The 17616-nt window shown below is 49.1% G+C and overlaps 1 long non-coding RNA gene across 2 annotated transcripts in view; it reads left to right on the forward strand.

Moving 5' to 3' along the window:
- LOC132535021 (uncharacterized) overlaps window positions 1-17616 on the forward strand; it is a 392194-nt gene that overhangs the window by 181394 nt on the left and 193184 nt on the right. The gene's annotated exons all lie outside the window — the stretch shown is intronic.

Here is a 17616-nt window from a genome sequence, read left to right on the forward strand (position 1 = left end):
AGGGATGGGGCTGCCCCTACACAGCCACCAGCACACCCCACCCCCACCCCACAGTCAGCCACAGGGACTGAGGCTGCCCCTCCTGCCAGGCCAGCCCCCTGGATGCTAGGAGCTGCTTATCAGGTTAGAGCGGAGCCTCTGTCTCTGGCTGTCTCTGCACATTACCCGGCCCATCCGTCCCGCTCTCCTGCGCGCCCTGCCGGCCCCCAGCTCTGCCAGCGCTAACTAGTTAATTGGATCTGGGCTAACCTGGTTATGGGCCAAGTCAGCCCAGCTCCTCTGCCTCCGGAAGCGGGGTTGGGGGCAGGGTAGCTGGGCTTGTGTGTCCATGTCAGAGGGGCCTGTCTCGGAGCTCTTGTTCTGAGCCTCCTAGGGCCCCCTCCGGCCCAAGAAGATGAGATGGGGGACAAGAGTCTTCTGTGAGGACTTGGGTTCCAAGGCTTAGCCCGGCTACTAACATAATTTACAAGCCTCAGCTTCCTGCTTTGTAAATTACATCATAAAAATAATAAGACGCACTGCAAGATCAAGAGGAGCATTAGCTGTCACCAGTGCCTGACACTTAGTAGACTTTCTATGGCTGTTAAGTGGTCACCACGATGTCATCCTCTACAGGCACGTGGGTGCCTGTCTTGCCCCCCCCTTGGGGCGGGACTGGGGGGGGGGGACTTGAGCTGCTTCCATTCACAGTTCCTAGCAGGTGTTTCCTCCAAGGCGTGACTCAAAATCTCCTCAGTTGTTCCTTATGCAAATATTATGCTAATGTTCACGGTCTGCACACTCCTGGGTCCCAGCTCTGGGAAGGTGAAGAGTGGGTTGGTTCCCTGGGCTTTACTTAGGCCCTGCCTGCTCCCTTTCAACCCCCAGGGGACAAATGCCAGGGCTCTGACAGCACCCGTCCTCAAGGCAGGGAGAGGAGAGAGGAGAGAGAGAGAGAGAGAAAGACCCTGACGAAAAGAGAAACAAAGAAAGGCCCCAGTCTTGGTAGGAGATGGACAGCCTCATCATCGCCATAATCATCACCATCAAAAAGGCCTTTGGAAACGTTAGATTCCTCCCCGCCTAGTGCCGGCTACTCTGCAATTATTTAGGCCGGGCCCTGGGGCCCTGGGGATCTGGGGTGGGGGATGGGAGAGGGTGGGAGAGGGTGGGGGAGGGAGGAGCCTGAAGAGGGAGAAGGAGTGCTAGGGTTTGCTGAAAGGAAAATATCCTGAGGCTAGGACCATGCTCTGTCACCCTGACTGAGGCAGAGGGCGGGCTGAGGGCAGGCTGCAGGAGACTAATGAAGTGACCCCCCCCCCCAGTACCAGCTGATGTCTGCTTCTCCTGGCCCCTGCCAGAACTCCCCCCCCCCCCAGTACCAGCTGATGTCTGCTTCTCCTGGCCCCTGCCAGAACTCCATAAGCTCCTTTAAGCTTCCATGAAAGACTGGCAGAGAGAACAGAAAGAAGCCAAGGAAGACACAAGTGCCACCTGCCCACTCTGCCCACAGGTCAGATACCTCTGGTCCCAGCAATGTGATATTTGATCTGTTTTCTGAACCAGCATGAAAAAAACAAATAGTGTGTGCCCTCCCTCATGAGGAGGTTTGAGATGAGGGTCTCCATTGAAAGTAGCACCTGCCCTCTGGGTTAATATTGGATAAGATTAATAGTTGGATCTTGATCTTTTGATACTGCCCCCCCCCCCGATAGTGTGAAAGTAGAGATAGATGCCTGGGGAGACGTCTCAACTAAAGTGTAGGACTCATAGGTCTAAAGCTCCCATCCCAGTTCAATCCTTGGTGTTCATGTACCAGAGTGGCGCTGTTAGTTCTCTCTCATTCATGTGAACCTATCCCCAGATAGTGTGAAAGTGATACAGTGAGAAAAGTACAGAGAAGGAGAGATTAGAGCACTGCTCAGCTCTGGCTTGTAATGGTGCTAGAGATTGATAATCTTTTTTTTTTTTTTTGACACAATCATTATACTATCTTTCCAACCCCATCCCTGCCTATCTAATGTGGAATCTCTAAAAAGCAAGCTGGAATGGGCAGGGATGTGCTAGCATGACACAATGACCCAAGTCTACTAGCCAAAGAACTGTGCTGGTGAGGTTTCTGTGGACCTAGTCTCTTCCCACTGGTGAGCCACAATTGCTATCATTGTTTTGCTGTGGAATCCAGGTCTGTAGGTAGTTCTACCACTAGACCTCCAGGTCCTAAAGAGAAGAGCTCCAGCATCTGAAGTTTGTCACAGGGCAAACTTAGTAGATGTTCAGTAAATACAGAGTGACCTGTCCAAGGGGTGATACAGTACACAGAGCACCAGACTGGCATTCATGATGTCCCAAGCTCTATCCCTGGCAGGCAATGCATATGCCAGAGTAATACTTTGGTTCTCTCTCTTTTTGTCATTAATAAATAAATGAAGAGATTTGGCTTCATTTATTCTGTGAAGCAGGGCTGCAGGTGTCTCTCTTTCTCTCTCCATCTGTATCGCCCTCTCCCCTCTCAATTTCTTTTTTTTTAATTTTTTAAAAATAATTATTTATTTTCCCTTTTGCTGCCCTTGTTGTTTGTCGTCGTTGTCGTTATTGGTGTCACTGTTGTTGGACAGGACAGAGAGAAACGGAGAGAGGAGGGGAAGACAGAGAGGGGGAGAGAAAGACAGACACCTGCAGACCTGCTTCACCGCCTGTGAAGCGACTCCCCTGCAGGTGGGGAGCCGGGGGCTCGAACCAGGATCCTTAAGCCGGCCGGTCCTTGTGCTTCACGGCACGTGCGCTTAACCCGCTGCGCTATGCCCAACTCCCACCCCTCTCAATTTCTATCTGTCCCATCTGTATCTCCCTCTCCCCTCTCAATTTCTATCTGTCCTATCAAATTAAAAAATAGTTAATAAATATTTACAAAAATAAATTAATCTGAGGCTGGGCAGTAGCGCAACAGGTTAAGTGCACATGGCATGAAGCACAAGGACCGGCACAATGATCCTGGTTCAAGCCCCTGGTGCCCCACCTGCAGGGGGGTCACTTCACTAGCAGTGAAGCAGGTCTGCAGGTGTCTACCTTTCTCTCCCACTCTCTGTTTTCCCCTCCTCTTTCCATTTCTCTCTGTCCTATCCAACAACAATGATAGCAATAACAACAACAATAATAACAACAGCAGCAATGAACAACAAGGGCAACAAAAGGGAAAAATTGGCCACCAGGAGCAGTGGATTCATAGTGCAGGCACCAAGCCCCAGTGATAACCCTGGAGGCAAAAATAAATAAATAAATCTTAAAAAAATAAATACAAATGAGATGGACTGCAACAGACACAAGGACACAATCAAATAAAAAATAAGCTGTGTAGGCAGCAGGCCTCTGTAATTAGACCTGGGAGAACAGTAGGTTATTAATGTCAGGCATGAGACCGGGTTAACAGTCATAGAGAGTGGCTGTAATGAAGGAAGAGTCACCTCCTGTGCCCCCAGGGCATTTCCTCCATGGTGACCTCAAACAAGGGCTGGAAAGAGCAGCAAAATGTCCCCACTGCCTGGGACCCATGAGCCTTGTTGGTACCCCAGATGGTCTCAGTGATGGTATTCCACCATGAAGACTGGGGGAAGGGGGTTCCTCCTCTCCTGCCTCCCTCCAAGAACCCCTCACAGCCTCTTGTCAGTGCTCCATTATGATGGCTATCAACTTGTGCCCCAATTAGATCTCTTTCTGCTGGAGTCTTATCTCCTCTTTAGGATCCCAAGCTCCAGAGGGCAGGATTTGGTCGAGGCTGCATTCCCCAATGGTGGAAACCAACTCTTAGCTAGAAAGATGCCTGATACATGGGTGTTGGAATGGAAAAGGAGGGTGAGAAGGAAGAGGAGGGGTTAAAGAGAAAGTGAGAAAAAGATGAAGAGAAGGGACAGGGAGGGAAGAAAGTGGTAGTGGTGGTGGTGTAGGGGTGGTGGTGGTGGTGTAGGGGAGCCAAGAGAAGGCAGGAGGGAGAGGGAGGCAAGGAAGAGGAACAGCAAAGCAGGCCTCCTCTGGGTGCTGGTTGGGGTGGGGAGGTGGAGCAAGCTTACCCCTCCTGCCTGTGGTGCTTCCAGTCTACTTGGAAAGCTAAGGGGGGGGGGAGGTGAAGGCTCACAGCAGGACCCTGTCCTTCTGTCTTGTCACTAATCCCATGTCCCTGACCAGACCTGCTCTCTCTGCAGTCAGCCCACGGCCCCCCACCCCTTGGCAACCTGCCACTGAGGATGTACTCCTGGGTGCCATCCAGGGGGTGGGCGCTGGGCAGGAGCCACGCCGAGCCAGGGAGCCTGGCCAGGAAGGAGTCAGCAAGGCAGATGCCGCCCCTCTCCTGCTGCCTTGATTAGAGAAATTGAGATGTTAATAATATTCTGAGATGCAAGGTGCTAATTAAAGTTAATTACTGTTTCCTTGTGAAGTAACCTCTCCTCGTGTTTACCAGGAGCAAGGCTGCCAGCCGCTCCCCTGGCTCGTGCCAATCACGATGCCCACTGCTCAGCATCCCCACACCCTCACAGGTGCCCTGGGCTGTCCCAGCCTAGCCAGGCAGGCACCACAGTCTGGAGTTCCCAGCCCCTGCCTTCTGGCATGGAAGCACCCTGCCCTGCTGAGGAGCGTGTGACGCAGGGCATGGCTGTCCTATGGGGCCTGGGATAGGAATAGCAACCTCAGGGGCTGGCACCCTGGCCTATGCCTCCTCCTCCTGCAGAGTTTTGCCCTGTCTATGCCCCGCTAGTGGGCCTGGAAGCAGTTACTTGCCCTTTCCAATCTCAGTTTTGTTATCTATAAACAGGGTTAATAAATCCTACCATGTACAGCTGTTGTGAGGATCAAATGAGACACTCCCTGTAAAATGCTCACCACAATCACATAAGCTGGATTTAATAAGCGCTCAATTAAGGTGAACTATGATTACTGTTGTCTTTGTTAATAATCATCTCCTTCCCAAATCCCTCGCCTGTGTGGTCTGGTTGCAGGATGGGGGTGGGCCAACTTTCTACACTTGTCCTCTGCACACATCCCCATGCCACCCCAGGTGAACATACAATCTGCACTGCACCCACATTTGAGAAGCCCCACTCCCAGGTCCTGTGACACCTCCTTCTCATGGCCCTGTGCTTGGACTCACTTCCCCAGGGGAGGAGAGAGGAAACACAGGAGTAGAGTTCTGCAAATCCCAGTGTGTGTGTGTGTGTGTGTGTGTGTGTGTATTTCTCCACTTGTGTTCTAGCCTTCATAGGGCTTTGGGGGAGAGACCACCCTCTTGGGAGCCAAGCCGAGTTGCTATGACAACCACTACAGGTGTGCACCTCCAATCTCCTCTGCTACCCCATATATATATATAGCCACTATAGCCAGCTCTGGGGGAGACACCATGTTTCTGCTGGAAACCCCCCCACTCCCACCTGTGCTTCCCTTCCCTTCTCAGAGGTAGGTCCCTGGGCCTGAGAGAGGACCCAGAGACAAAGCAAAGCCTTGGGGAAAGATTACTTTTTTCTTTTCTCCCCCTACCTTTTTTTTTCTTTTTCCCTTTTGTTGCCCTTGTTGTTTTTTATTGTTGTTATTATTGATGTCGTCGTTGTTAGGTAGGACAGAGAGAAATGGAGAGAAGAGGGGAAGACAGAGAGGGGAGAGAAAGACACCTCAGAACTGCTTCACTGCCTCTGAAGCGACTCCCCTGCAGGTGGGGAGCAGGGGCTCCAATCAGAATCCTTACGCTGGTCTTTGCGCTTAGAGCCACATGCGCTAAAACCCGCTGTGCTACTCCCCACCTTTCTTTTTTTAATTTTTAATTTTTATTTATTTACTTTCCCTTTTGTTGCCCTTGTTTTTCTTTTTTATTGTTATTGTAGTTGTTATTGCTGTCGTCATTGTTGGATAGGACAAGGAGAAATGGAGAGAGGAGGGGAAGACAGAGAGGAGGAGAGAAAGATACACACCTGCAGACCTGCTTCACCGCCTGTGAGCCTGTGAAACAACTCTCCTGCAGGTGGGGAGCCGGGGGCTTGAAGAACCGGGATCCTTGAGCTGGTCCTTGCACTTTGTGCCACCTGCGCTTAACCTGCAGCACTACCGCCCAACACCCTCTTTTTAAAAATATTTATTTTATTTATTTATTCCCTTTTGTTGCCCTTGTTGTTTATTGTTGTAGTTATTATTGTTGTCGTTGTTGTTGTATAGGACAGAGAGAAATGGAGAGAGGAGGGGGAAGACAGAGAGGGGGAGGGAAAGATAGACACCTGCAGACCTGCTTCACCACTTGTGAAGCGACTCCCCTACAGGTAGGGAGGCAGGGCTCGAAATGGGATCCTTACACCAGTTCTTGTGCTTTGTGCCACCTGCGCTTAACCCGCTGCTCTACAGCCCAACTCCCTTTTCTTTTTTTAAGACAGAGACAGGGATACAGAGGCAGAGAGAGTGTGAGAGATCACAGTATCAAAGCTACCTTCAATGCAGTAGAGGCCAGGTTTGAACCTGTGCATAGGCACAGCAATGCACTAAGGTAGCTATTTCCTCAGCCCAGTATTGCTTTTCCAAGCCTCACTTTCTCTGGGGCCTTAGTGCTAATGAGTTAATCTTTCTGTCACTATTGATTTAGAAGGATGGAGGCTTCTGAAAGGGCTTCCCCATTAGAGCTCTGATGATCAAAGGATCAGGACCCCACTTGGCACTGCACACCTCCCCTAGGCCCATGGGATTTGCAGGCTCTTTCTCCAAGGGCTGCCCAGGCCAGCTCAGCCGGGCTCATTTCCTGTTCAGGAACCAGCCTAGATTTGGGGGTGAGAGTGGGGTTAGAGGCACATGGATATACCAACCAACCCTGGGAAAACACCCATGACTCAAAGGTTCTGGGTGGATTTCTGCATTCCATCCACTGGTTTTCAGACCCAAATCCCAAGTATAGCCTCAGGAAGGAAAGATGTTACCTCTGGCTCCCTATTCCAAGCAAGACCTCTGGCTCAAAATCCCTTCTTCTAGTCCTTCTAAATGTCCAGGCCCCTTCCCTCAAAGCCCTATCTTCTGACTCTAGTTTCTTTTACTTTTATTCAGGTCTCCTGGAATATTTTTCCTCACCTTTCACATCTCCTCCCTCTTACCTACATTCCTCCCCACCTAAAAGCAGCCTCCTTCCTCTTGCTTTGGCTGTGTTAACTCCCAAGCAGGTTTCTGCCCTTGTATTGCAGCAGACATCTTTGAGCCACAGTAAACGGCTCAAGAGACTTGCCTCCTGCAAGCTTTTACTCCGGTTGGAAAAAGAGCAGCCTTGGATGTGGCAAGTAGGTTACAGGAACTGCATGCAAGAGCTGGGCTTGATCTGGGGTGCTGCATATGCTCTAGGCTCTTTAGTATCTCTCTCATACCAAATGATAAAATAAATCCTTTTTAAAACTTTGTTTTATCTGATAGAACAGAGATAAATTGAGGGTGAGGGTGATAGAGTTGGAGAGAAAGACAGAAAATCACCTGCAGAACTGTTTTACTATTTGTGAAGCTTCCTTACCTGAGATGGGGACTGGGGTCTTGAATCTGAGTCCTTGCACATAGTAACACATTCACTTAACCGGATACACTACTGCCTGGCCCCTATGAATCTTTTTAAAATTTAATTAATGGCCAAGTGTTAGAACACCTAGTTAAGTGCACAGAGTACTATGTGCAAGGATACACAGAAGGACCTTGATTTGAACCCACACTCCCTACCTCAGTGAAGCAGGTCTGTAGGTATATCTCTCTCTTTCCCTCTCTATCTCCCCCTCCCCTCTCAATTTCTCTATATCTCATTGAATAAAATAGAAAAAATAAAATAAAGGGGAAAAAATGGTCCCTGGGAGTGGTGGATTTGTAGTGCTGACACTGAGCCCCAGTGATAACCCTGGAGACAAATAAATAAATTAATATTAATTAATTATAACAGAGACAGAGAAAAATTTAGAGGGAAGGAAGAGATAGAAAGGAGAGAGAATAGTTGAGCCATGGCAGCCCCCAGTTGAGCACATGTTACAATGCACAAGGGCCCAGGTTCAAGCCCCCAGTTCCCACTTGCAGGGAGGAAGCTTCACAAGTGGTGAATCAAGTACTGCAGATATCTCTGTCTCTCTCCCTCTCTGTCTACACCCCCTCTCAATTTGTCTTTGTTCTATCAAATAAAGAGAGAGAGAGAAAAAAAAAAAGGAAAAAATGTGAGCCGTAGATTCCTGTGCAGGCACAGAGTTCCAGCAATAACACTGGTGGCAAAAAAATAAAATAAAATAAAGAATAAATACATAAGGAACAGGTGGTGGTGAACCTAATTAAGTGCACACACTACAGTGTACAAGGACCCGGGTTCAAGCCCCTGGTCCCCACCTGCAGGGGAAAAGCTTCACAAGTGAAGTAAAGCTGTAGGTATCTTTCTGTCTCTCTTCCTCTCTATCTCCCCCTCCCTTTGCAGTTCCTGTCTGTCTCTTCAGTAATAAATAAAATTTTAAAAAGAATGAATAAATAAATAAACGGGGGAGAGGGAGAGAGAGAATGAAATACTTGCAGCACTGATTCACCATTTGTGAAACTTCCTTCCTATAGTCCTGTAGTCCTGACAACAGCAAAAATAAATCAATACAAACACAATAAATAAATATTTTATCTATTAGTTTTTATTTTTGGCCTTCTAACAAACTGAGTTATCTCCTTGGTCTTTCTATTTATCTTTGTCTACTGAGTCATGGTCTTGTAAATGCATGACTTTGTCATTTTTTCACTGAGAGAATGAGAGAGAGAGACCACAGCCCTGGAGTTGCCCATAGTGCTATAGCACTGCTATGTGCTGCCGGAGCTTGAACCTAAGTCAGACACATGGCAGGTGCCTCACCTGGTGAGATACCTCTCTGGCCCCAAATAAATACATCTTTTAAAATATACTATTTTTTAAAGTTTTTATTATATTTATTTATTTATTGGATAGAGACAGTGAGAAATTGAGAGGGAAGGGGGAGATAGAGAGGAAGAGAAGCCGAGATACACCTGCAGACCTGCTTCACCACTCATGAAGCTTTCTCCTTGCAGGTAGAGACTGGGTGCTTGAACCTGGGTCCTTGTGAACTGTAATGTGTGTACCACCACCCGACTCCTTAAAATATACTATTTATTTAATTTTTTTAATGTGTATCATAGTTCCCCTTATTGACAGGGAATAAATTTTACTTTTATTTATTTTTTTCCCTTTTGTTGCCTTTGGTTTTTTATCTTCATTGTTGTTATTGTTTCCGTTGTTGGATAGCACAGAAAGAAATGAAGAGAAGAGAAGAAGACACAGAGGGGGAGAGAAAGACACCTGCAGACCTGCTTCACCGCCTGTGAAGTGAACCCCCTGTAGGTGGGGAGCCGGGGGCTCTAACTGGATCCTTACGCCGGTCCTTGTGCTTCGCGCCAAGTGCACTTGACCCACTGTGCCACTGCCCGGATCCCTATTTAATTAATTTTAATGAAAGAGATACAGAAAGAGAGAGATACCAGAGCACTGCACAGCTCTGGCTGTGGTGCTGGGGATTGAACCTGGGACCTCAGAACATCAGGCATAAGAGTCTTTTGCATAAGCATTATTCAAAACCTCCTTACTCCATAAATAAATCTTCTAAACAATACATAAAAATAAAAAAGGGGAGGGAGCAGGGAGTGGTGCACCTAGCTAATACATGCTACAATGCACAAGGACCTGGGTTTAAGCCCTGACCCCCTACCTGCAGGAGGCAAGCTTTACACGTGGTGAAACATTGTTGCATATATTTCTCCCTTCCTGTCTCCCTTTCTCAGTTTCTCTCTATCCTGTCAAATAAATTAATAAATAAACTTTTTTTAAAAAAAGAACAAACAGGCATTGAACAGGTTAATAAATGAAATAAGTATAGATTGAGAGAAGGTCATGAAGAAGGACAAAGGGGATTTGTGACAGAGATGGCAAGGGCACTTTCTAATCCCCTATTTAAACACAAGAGTCAGGACAGGGGCCACCTGGAGATGGACACAAAGAGCAGTGGACACAGAAAGGGTCAGACCTTGCTGCCATCCCCCAGCCTCTGCTCTGATGGGTACATCCTCCTCAGTTAACCATGACAGACAGACATCAAATCAGGGAGCCCTCCTCCTGCCCTCCAACCCCCACAAGCCAGCTGTTCTCCCACCCACTTGGCTCTCCTGACTGGGCTGTAGAACCGAGGGGCAAGGACACCAGTCCTTGGAGCAGGGAACTGAGCATCACAAGCAAAACGTGACCACGTCAAAATGCAGCTGGCAACCTGAACAAACAGCTCCAGCCATGAAAAAAAAAAAAATCAAATGTGCCTGTGCTGAGAAGGAGCTGGAGCATTCTGGGCCAAGCAAGAGTTCGTCAGGGCATTTTCCTGTGGGTGCCGCACTTGGGGGCCAGGGAGCAGAGGGCACTAGGCACGTGGAGTGGCTCCAGGCCATGTGGAGCCCGCACATCCACACACACAGCTTGGGGACTTTGCCCTTCCCAGTGCTGCAGCCCTATGAAATATTTAGGCTTCTGGACGCTGCCCAGCCCTTCCTGTCCCCCTCAGCAAGAACGCTTCCCCTACATCATTTATGGCCATCCCCTTGCCTCCTCTTCCAGTATTGCTGAGAGGGGCAAGCCTGGCTCCAGACTGGAGGAGGGGCTGTCTCCCACAAGCCTGCTCCTCTGGCTTTGTGATGGGGGAAGGTTAGTCTAGGAATTAAGATGTAATGGTTTTTTGTTGTTTTTTTTTTCCTTCAGGATTATCACTGGCACTGGGTGCCTACACCAAGAATCCATTGCTCCTGGAGGCTATTTTTCCCCCTTTTGTTGCCCTTGTTTATCATTGTTGTTGTTATTATTATTGCTACTATCGTAGCTGTTGGATAGGACAGAGAGAAATCAAGACAGAACAGGAAGACAGAGAGGGAGAGAGAAAGATAGACACGTTAACCCAATTACCAAATAATGTGGTGATAACATTAACTATCGATTGTCTTTTTGAACCCTAAGACAGCAGGAACCTCACATCTCCACTATAGAGCCTCTACTTCCCCCAGTCCTAGAACCATTGTATAGGGTCCACTTTCCCGTATGCCTCTCCCAATCCATATCAAATAATATTGCATCTGCCGATCACAACCTAACCAACACAACAATTGCCACCTCAACATGCTTCACTTCAGACTGTGTCCAGAGACTTCACGTGTGGAACGACAACCCTTCAGCTTCATTACTTGGGTGAGACCTTTCCTTTCATAGTATACTCTAATTCCATCTCAGGTGGTTCACTTTCTAACAAAGTCCCAAAACCTAGATATACACCAGTTTCTGTGAGAGAGAGCATATGTTCACACGTATCCATAAACTACTGCAAAATATATACCTGAAAGCAGAAGTACACTAGAGTTTGCAGTGAGTACCCCCCTAACACTTCCTCTCCACTATTCCAAACTTTGGGTCCATGATTGCTCAACAATTTGTTTGGCTTCGTATGTTAACTCTCTTTTCAGTCACCAGGTCCCAGATGTCATCAGGATGCTGGCCAGGCTTCCCTAGACTGAAGACCCCACCAATGTGTCCTGGAGCTCAGCTTCCCCAGAGACCCATCCTACTAGGGAAAGAGAGAGGCAGACTGGGAGTGTGGACTGACCAGTCAACGCCCATGTTCAGCGGGGAAGCAATTACAGAAGCCAGACCTTCTACCTTCTGCAACCCACAATGACCCTGGGTCCATACTCCCAGAGGGATAGAGAATGGGAATGCTATCAGGGGAAGGGGTGGGATATGGAGACTGGGTGGTGGGAATCGTATGGAATTGTACCCCTCCTACCCTATGGTTTTGTTAATTAATCCTTTCTTAAATAAAAAGAAAGAAAGAAAGAAAGAAAGACACCTACACACTTGCTTCACTGCTTGTGAGGCGACCCCCGGGGAGTTGAGGGCTTGACCCGAGATCCTTATACTGGTCCTTGAGCTTTGTGCCATGCGCGCTTAACCCGCTGCGCTACCACCCAGCTCCTAAGAGATAAAAATTTTTTAAATTTTTCTTACAGTGGCCAGGGAGGTGGTATAGTGGTTAGAGTGCAGGACTTGCAAGCACAAGGTCTCAAGTTTGATTCCTGACATCACATATGTCAGAGTGCTGCTTTGGTTCCCTCCCTCTTCACTCTATCATTAATATATGGACACATCTTAAAATAAAATCTTCAACTTTATTTATTTTTGCCAGCAGGATTATTTATTGCTCTGCTACTGGCACAGTTCCACCTTTCCCAGTGGCCTTTTTTTTTCTTTCTTTTTAAAAGAGGGTGAGAGAGATAGAGAGGGAGAGATAGAGAGAAGGAGAGATACTTGCAGCACTGTTCCACCGGTTGTGTGGTTTCCCCTCTTCAGGTAGGGACAGGGGCTTAAACCTAGCGTGGTAACTGAGTAAGCCATGACCTGGCCCCTAAAGTAATAACATGAAATGTAGTGGCCCAGGAGGTGTTACAGCACTTTAAGCATTGGACTTGCAAGCATGAGGTTCTGAGTTCTACCCCCAGCATCACCTGTACCAAAGTATCCTCTTTTCCTTCCTCTCTCTCATGTTAGTAAATAAGTAAATCTTTTAAAAATGGGGGAAGAGACTAGAGCACTGGGACCAGGCAGTGGTGCACCTGGTTACGTTTACACACTATAGTGCACAAGGATCCAAGTTCAAGTCCCTGGAAGCTTCATGACTGGGGTGGGGGTAGGATGGGGGGGAAGCTTTATGAGTGGTAAAGCAGGGCTGCAGGTGTCTCTCTGTCTCTTTCCATCTCTCTCTCTCCTTTCCTTCTCAATTTCTGTCTCTATCCAATAATCAATCAATCAATATATTTTTAAATTAAAAAAGTTGTTGCACTGAATTGACTAGGTCATTCCAAGATCAAGTTGTTCCAAACTTCAAAATAGGACAAACTAAATAAATAATATTTTTAAATAATTTTTTTAAAAAGAGGGACTAGAGCACTACACACTTTGCTCTGGCATATGAAGTAGGGATTGAACCCTGGGCTGCACATATGCAGGTCCTGCCTTTACCAGTTGAGCCTGAGACATCACTTGTGGCTTAATGAAGGGAGGAGAGTAGGATAGGGGAGGGTGGGGGTGGGCAGTGCAGATGCCCTGATCCTGATCCTGAAGAATATCTGGGAAAGGAGAGGAGTCTGGGAGCCATGAGAAAGCCTGTATGAATTGAGCACTTACAATTATCTGTGCCGAACAGTTTGCTTGCACCACGACCGTGACTCCTTAACTGCATCACAGACTGAGGATTATTAGGCCAGTATGCAGGGGGACCAGCAACACCCTCCAGAAGGGCAAGACTTGGCTAGAGTTGATAGGGCTTGTGATGCTGGTCAACAGCTATCTCTATCCTATTTCCTCCCCAAAGACAAGGCTGCTCAGTGTGGTCATCACTCTCCCCCACCCTCTCCATGCCAAAGTAGATCCGGCCTAGCCAGAACTCCTACTTCCTTTCTGTTGAACATAGTTGGCCAAAAAGTAGAGACCCAGAAAAAGAGGGAAGAGAAGGTGAGAATTGGGGAGGGGGGGAGGAGCAGGAGGCAGGTGTGAGGGAGCACTGGTGATAGCTGAACGGTGGTGGGTCGTGATCTGAACCATCAGAACCCACCATCCACCATTCCACCCACATCGGTGGAATAGATGGAAGGTGGTGGAAGGTTCTCTCACTCCCCCCTCCCCCTAGCAGGCTCTGTCTCCACTTATCCCACCCCCTTCACACCCCAGCTTCTCTTCCCCTCCCCCCACTGTCTTCTCTGGAACAATTCTAATTAGACTAAGTGACTAAGAGGTGGTTTCAGCCTGAACAGCCAATTAGGCTGGGAAGAAGGGAAAGTGGCTCCCCAAATCTCCTCGCCCCACCATCCCACCCCTCCTCCACTGCCCTTTACTCAAACCAGCTATTCTTAGCTACAGACCCCCAGGTTGCTACTCAGACCCCCCTGCTCCTGCTTTCCCCCTCCTCAGTTAAGGAGGTGTTCCCATTACCTGTGTCCAGACAGGCCCAGCCCACTGCTTCAGCCCTTTGGAGAGCCCCTGCATCCTCAGGCCCTGAGTCCAGGCTTCCTGGCAGGGGGTGCCAGGGCAGTGTGGGCCTTCCTCAGGAGGCTGTCTCTCTGAGTCTCTTTATGCTTGACGTTTCTCCTCTCTTTTTCTCCCCTTCCTCTGGCACTTATTTCTAACATCCATGGGCCAGGCCTGCCAGTTACCATGGAGACGCAGTGTGCAGCTGGATGGTGAGTGAGTTGCTGTATGCACTGCAGCACAGCGTCTGTGCGCGAAACATATCTGTGTGCATTCTTCAAGCCCTCCCTCTGTTGGAAGACCAGATACTGGGGAGACCCCAAAGCTACTGGCTATATTCATGGAGGACATAACCTCCCACCACTCCTGCCCACAAGTGGATCAGATACTGAATTCTGGCCAGTGCAGGCTCTGAACTGAAAGATTCTGGAGGGCCTCCACACTGCCCCTCCTGTCTAAGGAGAGGAATCTCTCACCCCCCCACCCCCCACCCCACACACTCCTCAAAGGAGCAGGAGTGGGCAGAAACCTTTCCTATAGAGAGCAGCTGGAGTGGAGATTAAATGATGCAGATGGGCTGAAAAGAGACCAGCAATCCCCAGGTCAGGGGACATTGTGGGTGGGGACATTGTCCCAGCAAATCCAGAAAGTCCCTTTCTTCCCTGTTTCTATGTACTTTATCCAGTATTTATCCAGGAGGTTTGGAGAAATGAGAGAACTGGGTTCCTGCCCTCAGGAAGTTTAGCATCTTAGCAGTCAGGCTAACTCTTCTGTCCTGCTCCCTTCCAGAATCTTCCTTGATGGCTGCAATTTCCTGCCTCTAGAATAATTTTCCGGGGGTCCAGGTGGTGGTGCACCTGGTTAAGTGCACATAGTACTAAACACAAGGACCCGCGCAAGGATCCAGGTTTGAGCCCCTGCTCCCCACCTGCAGGGGGACTGCTTCACAAGTGCTGAAATAGGTCTGCAGGTGTCTATCTTTCTTTCTCCCTCCCTCTATATTTCCTGCTCCTTTCTCAATTTTTGTCTGTTCTACCCAATAAAATGGGGGGAAATAGCTCCTAGAAGCAATGGATTCGTAGTGCTGGCACTGAATCCCAGCAATAACACTGGAGGCAAAAATAAATAAATAAATAATAATAACTTTTAGTGATCTCTAAAAGCTTCAGGCTTCCTCAGGGAAGATTCCTGGGAGCCCCTTCCACTCCCCCACCTCTATTTATCCTCCTTCATGTCCTACTGTTTGCTTCCTTCACCATACTCTAAAGAATCTGTAATTATCTCATTTGTTTGTTTGCTTATTGTCTTTCTTCCCTGCTGGAATGTGAGCAAGAGCAGGAACCATGTCTAGCTCCATGTGGTGATGCCAGTACCTGGCATGGTGCCTGCCACATAGGCGTTCAATAAAGGAGTGGACAAATGATTTCATTGAAGACTCACAATAAGCCTCTGTGACGGTAAATATTACTATCCCCTTCTACAGATCGAGACATCAAGGTGCAGTCACCTGGCCAGTGTCAGACCACCCGGAAGTGTTACAGCTGGGCTTGAGTTTCTAATGCAGGTCTCTTTGACACCAATTGTGGTGGAAGGAAGTGAGACGGTGTTTCCTAATTTAAACACCCGGTTCTTCTTCCTGTGAGCGCAACACCAAAGAAATCTACAGTCCTGGACAAGTAAGGAGAATAGTTAGTAAAGAATGACCTGTAAAGAATGTCAATGTGACTTTTTAGAGACTTTGAACCCTTCAAGTGGATATGGTGATGGAGACAGCATAGTGGTTGTTTTAAAAGAGTTTTCATGGGGCTGGGTGGTAGCACAGCAGATTAAGGGCACATGGCACAAAGCACAGGGACAGGCTCAGGGAATCCCGGTTTTAGCCCCCGGCTCCCCACCTGCAGAAGGGTCGCTTCCCAGGCGGTGAGGCAGGTCTGTCTTCCCCTCCTCTCTTGACTTCTCTCTGTCCTGTCCAACAATAACAACAAGGGCAACAAAAATGGGAAAAATGGCCTCCAGGAGCAGTGGATTCGTAGTGCAGGCACCAAGCCCCAGAGATCACCCTGGAGGCAAAAAAAAAAAAAAAAGTCTTCATGCCCAAGACTCTGAGGTCCCCTGCACCACCATAAGCCAGAGCTGAGCAGTGTTCTGGTAAAATTAAAGAAACCTTCAGTGGTTCCCACTTTCCCTAGATCCAGGATCCTAGGCTGGTGAGCTGATCCTTGCAGTTCTGGCTCCTGTCTTCCAGAACCATTGGTCTCCCAGCTTGCCCTGCCCTTCTAGACCCGGGTGCTTGCTACTCAGCCCTTCCAGCAGGCCACTCCAGCAGAGTGCTGTTCCATCTGCCCTTCTGGACTCAGTTCTAGCACTACGCCTTCCGGGAAACCTGGAGGGAGATAACTTCTTGAGCTCAAGGCTGAAGACATCATGTGGCCATTGTTTACGGGTCTGGCTTTCCCCAAGAGAACTGTGTGTCACTCTTGAGGTGACTGGGTACCCAGTACCAGGCAGGCATAAGTGAGGGGCTCGGGAAATATGTGTGGAGAGTGAATTAGCCAGGCCAGGATTCCAGTACCCAGGTCCCTTGGCCTCTGACATCTTTTCCAGGGCTCCGTCTCAAGAGACGCTCCCCCCATGCCAGGCTCTAGGCAAGCCTGATCCAGGCAGGCCTGATCCTGGAGACCCTCCACCGCCAGCAGATGCAACTCCATGATTCCACCTCTGGATACAGCCAGGGGATCAGGGGTGGATCGAAGACGCAGCGATGATGCCCAACGTATGGGCTGGATGAAGGGGTGCTTGAGCCCCGCCCCGCACTGCGGACGATTTGGGTTTACACAGAGGCTCATCCAGGATTAGTCCCAGCGCTCGGCTAATCCAGCTGCTGGAGCGACCCTGGGCGCCGGCCCGCGGGGGAGGGGTGCGGCGGGCGGAGCGTAGGGACAGGCCCCGAGGGCAGCCCAGAGGTTGGGAGGGGAAACCGGCAGATCTGGTCTCTGTGCTCTGGCCCCTCCAGAGTCAGTGTTTATCCGGGAGCCGCACGGACTACTGGGCTGCTCCGGCCCGGAAGCTTGGGTGGGGGTGGGGCAATTTGAGACCTTTTAGTGTCGAGATCTTTTAGAGTCGCCCAAGTCGACATCCAACAACCCTCTGTCCCGAGCGTGGGAGAGAGCGAAAGATTTGTCTCCTGCACCGTCTCCCATCCAGCCCAGCCCCGGCATTCACATTCATTCATCTTTTTTTTTTTTTTTGCAAGAGAAAACAGATCACCAACAATTCGTTCTGGTTAGCAAAGGAGAGAGGAGCAAAGCTAGATACATGCTCCAGGAAAAGAAGCTGCAGAGGAGTCCTCCCCCTGAGCGCCCGTCTCTCCCCGCGGATGGCGTGGGGGGCCTTAGAGGGGGATGAAGTATCTGTCTGCCCACCAGCCAGCATCTTCTCGCCTCCTCCCTCCCCCTTCCCATGAGGCACCTGCTAACCCAGGTGTGGGCCTAGGTCCTTCTATCCCCAACCAAGGTCCCCCTTGCATGGTCTCTATTCCAGAGTTAACCCCCACAGTCCTGGGC

The sequence above is a fragment of the Erinaceus europaeus genome, chromosome 2, assembly GCF_950295315.1.
Source record: "Erinaceus europaeus chromosome 2, mEriEur2.1, whole genome shotgun sequence".
In the NCBI taxonomy this organism is placed as follows: Eukaryota; Metazoa; Chordata; class Mammalia; order Eulipotyphla; family Erinaceidae; genus Erinaceus; species Erinaceus europaeus.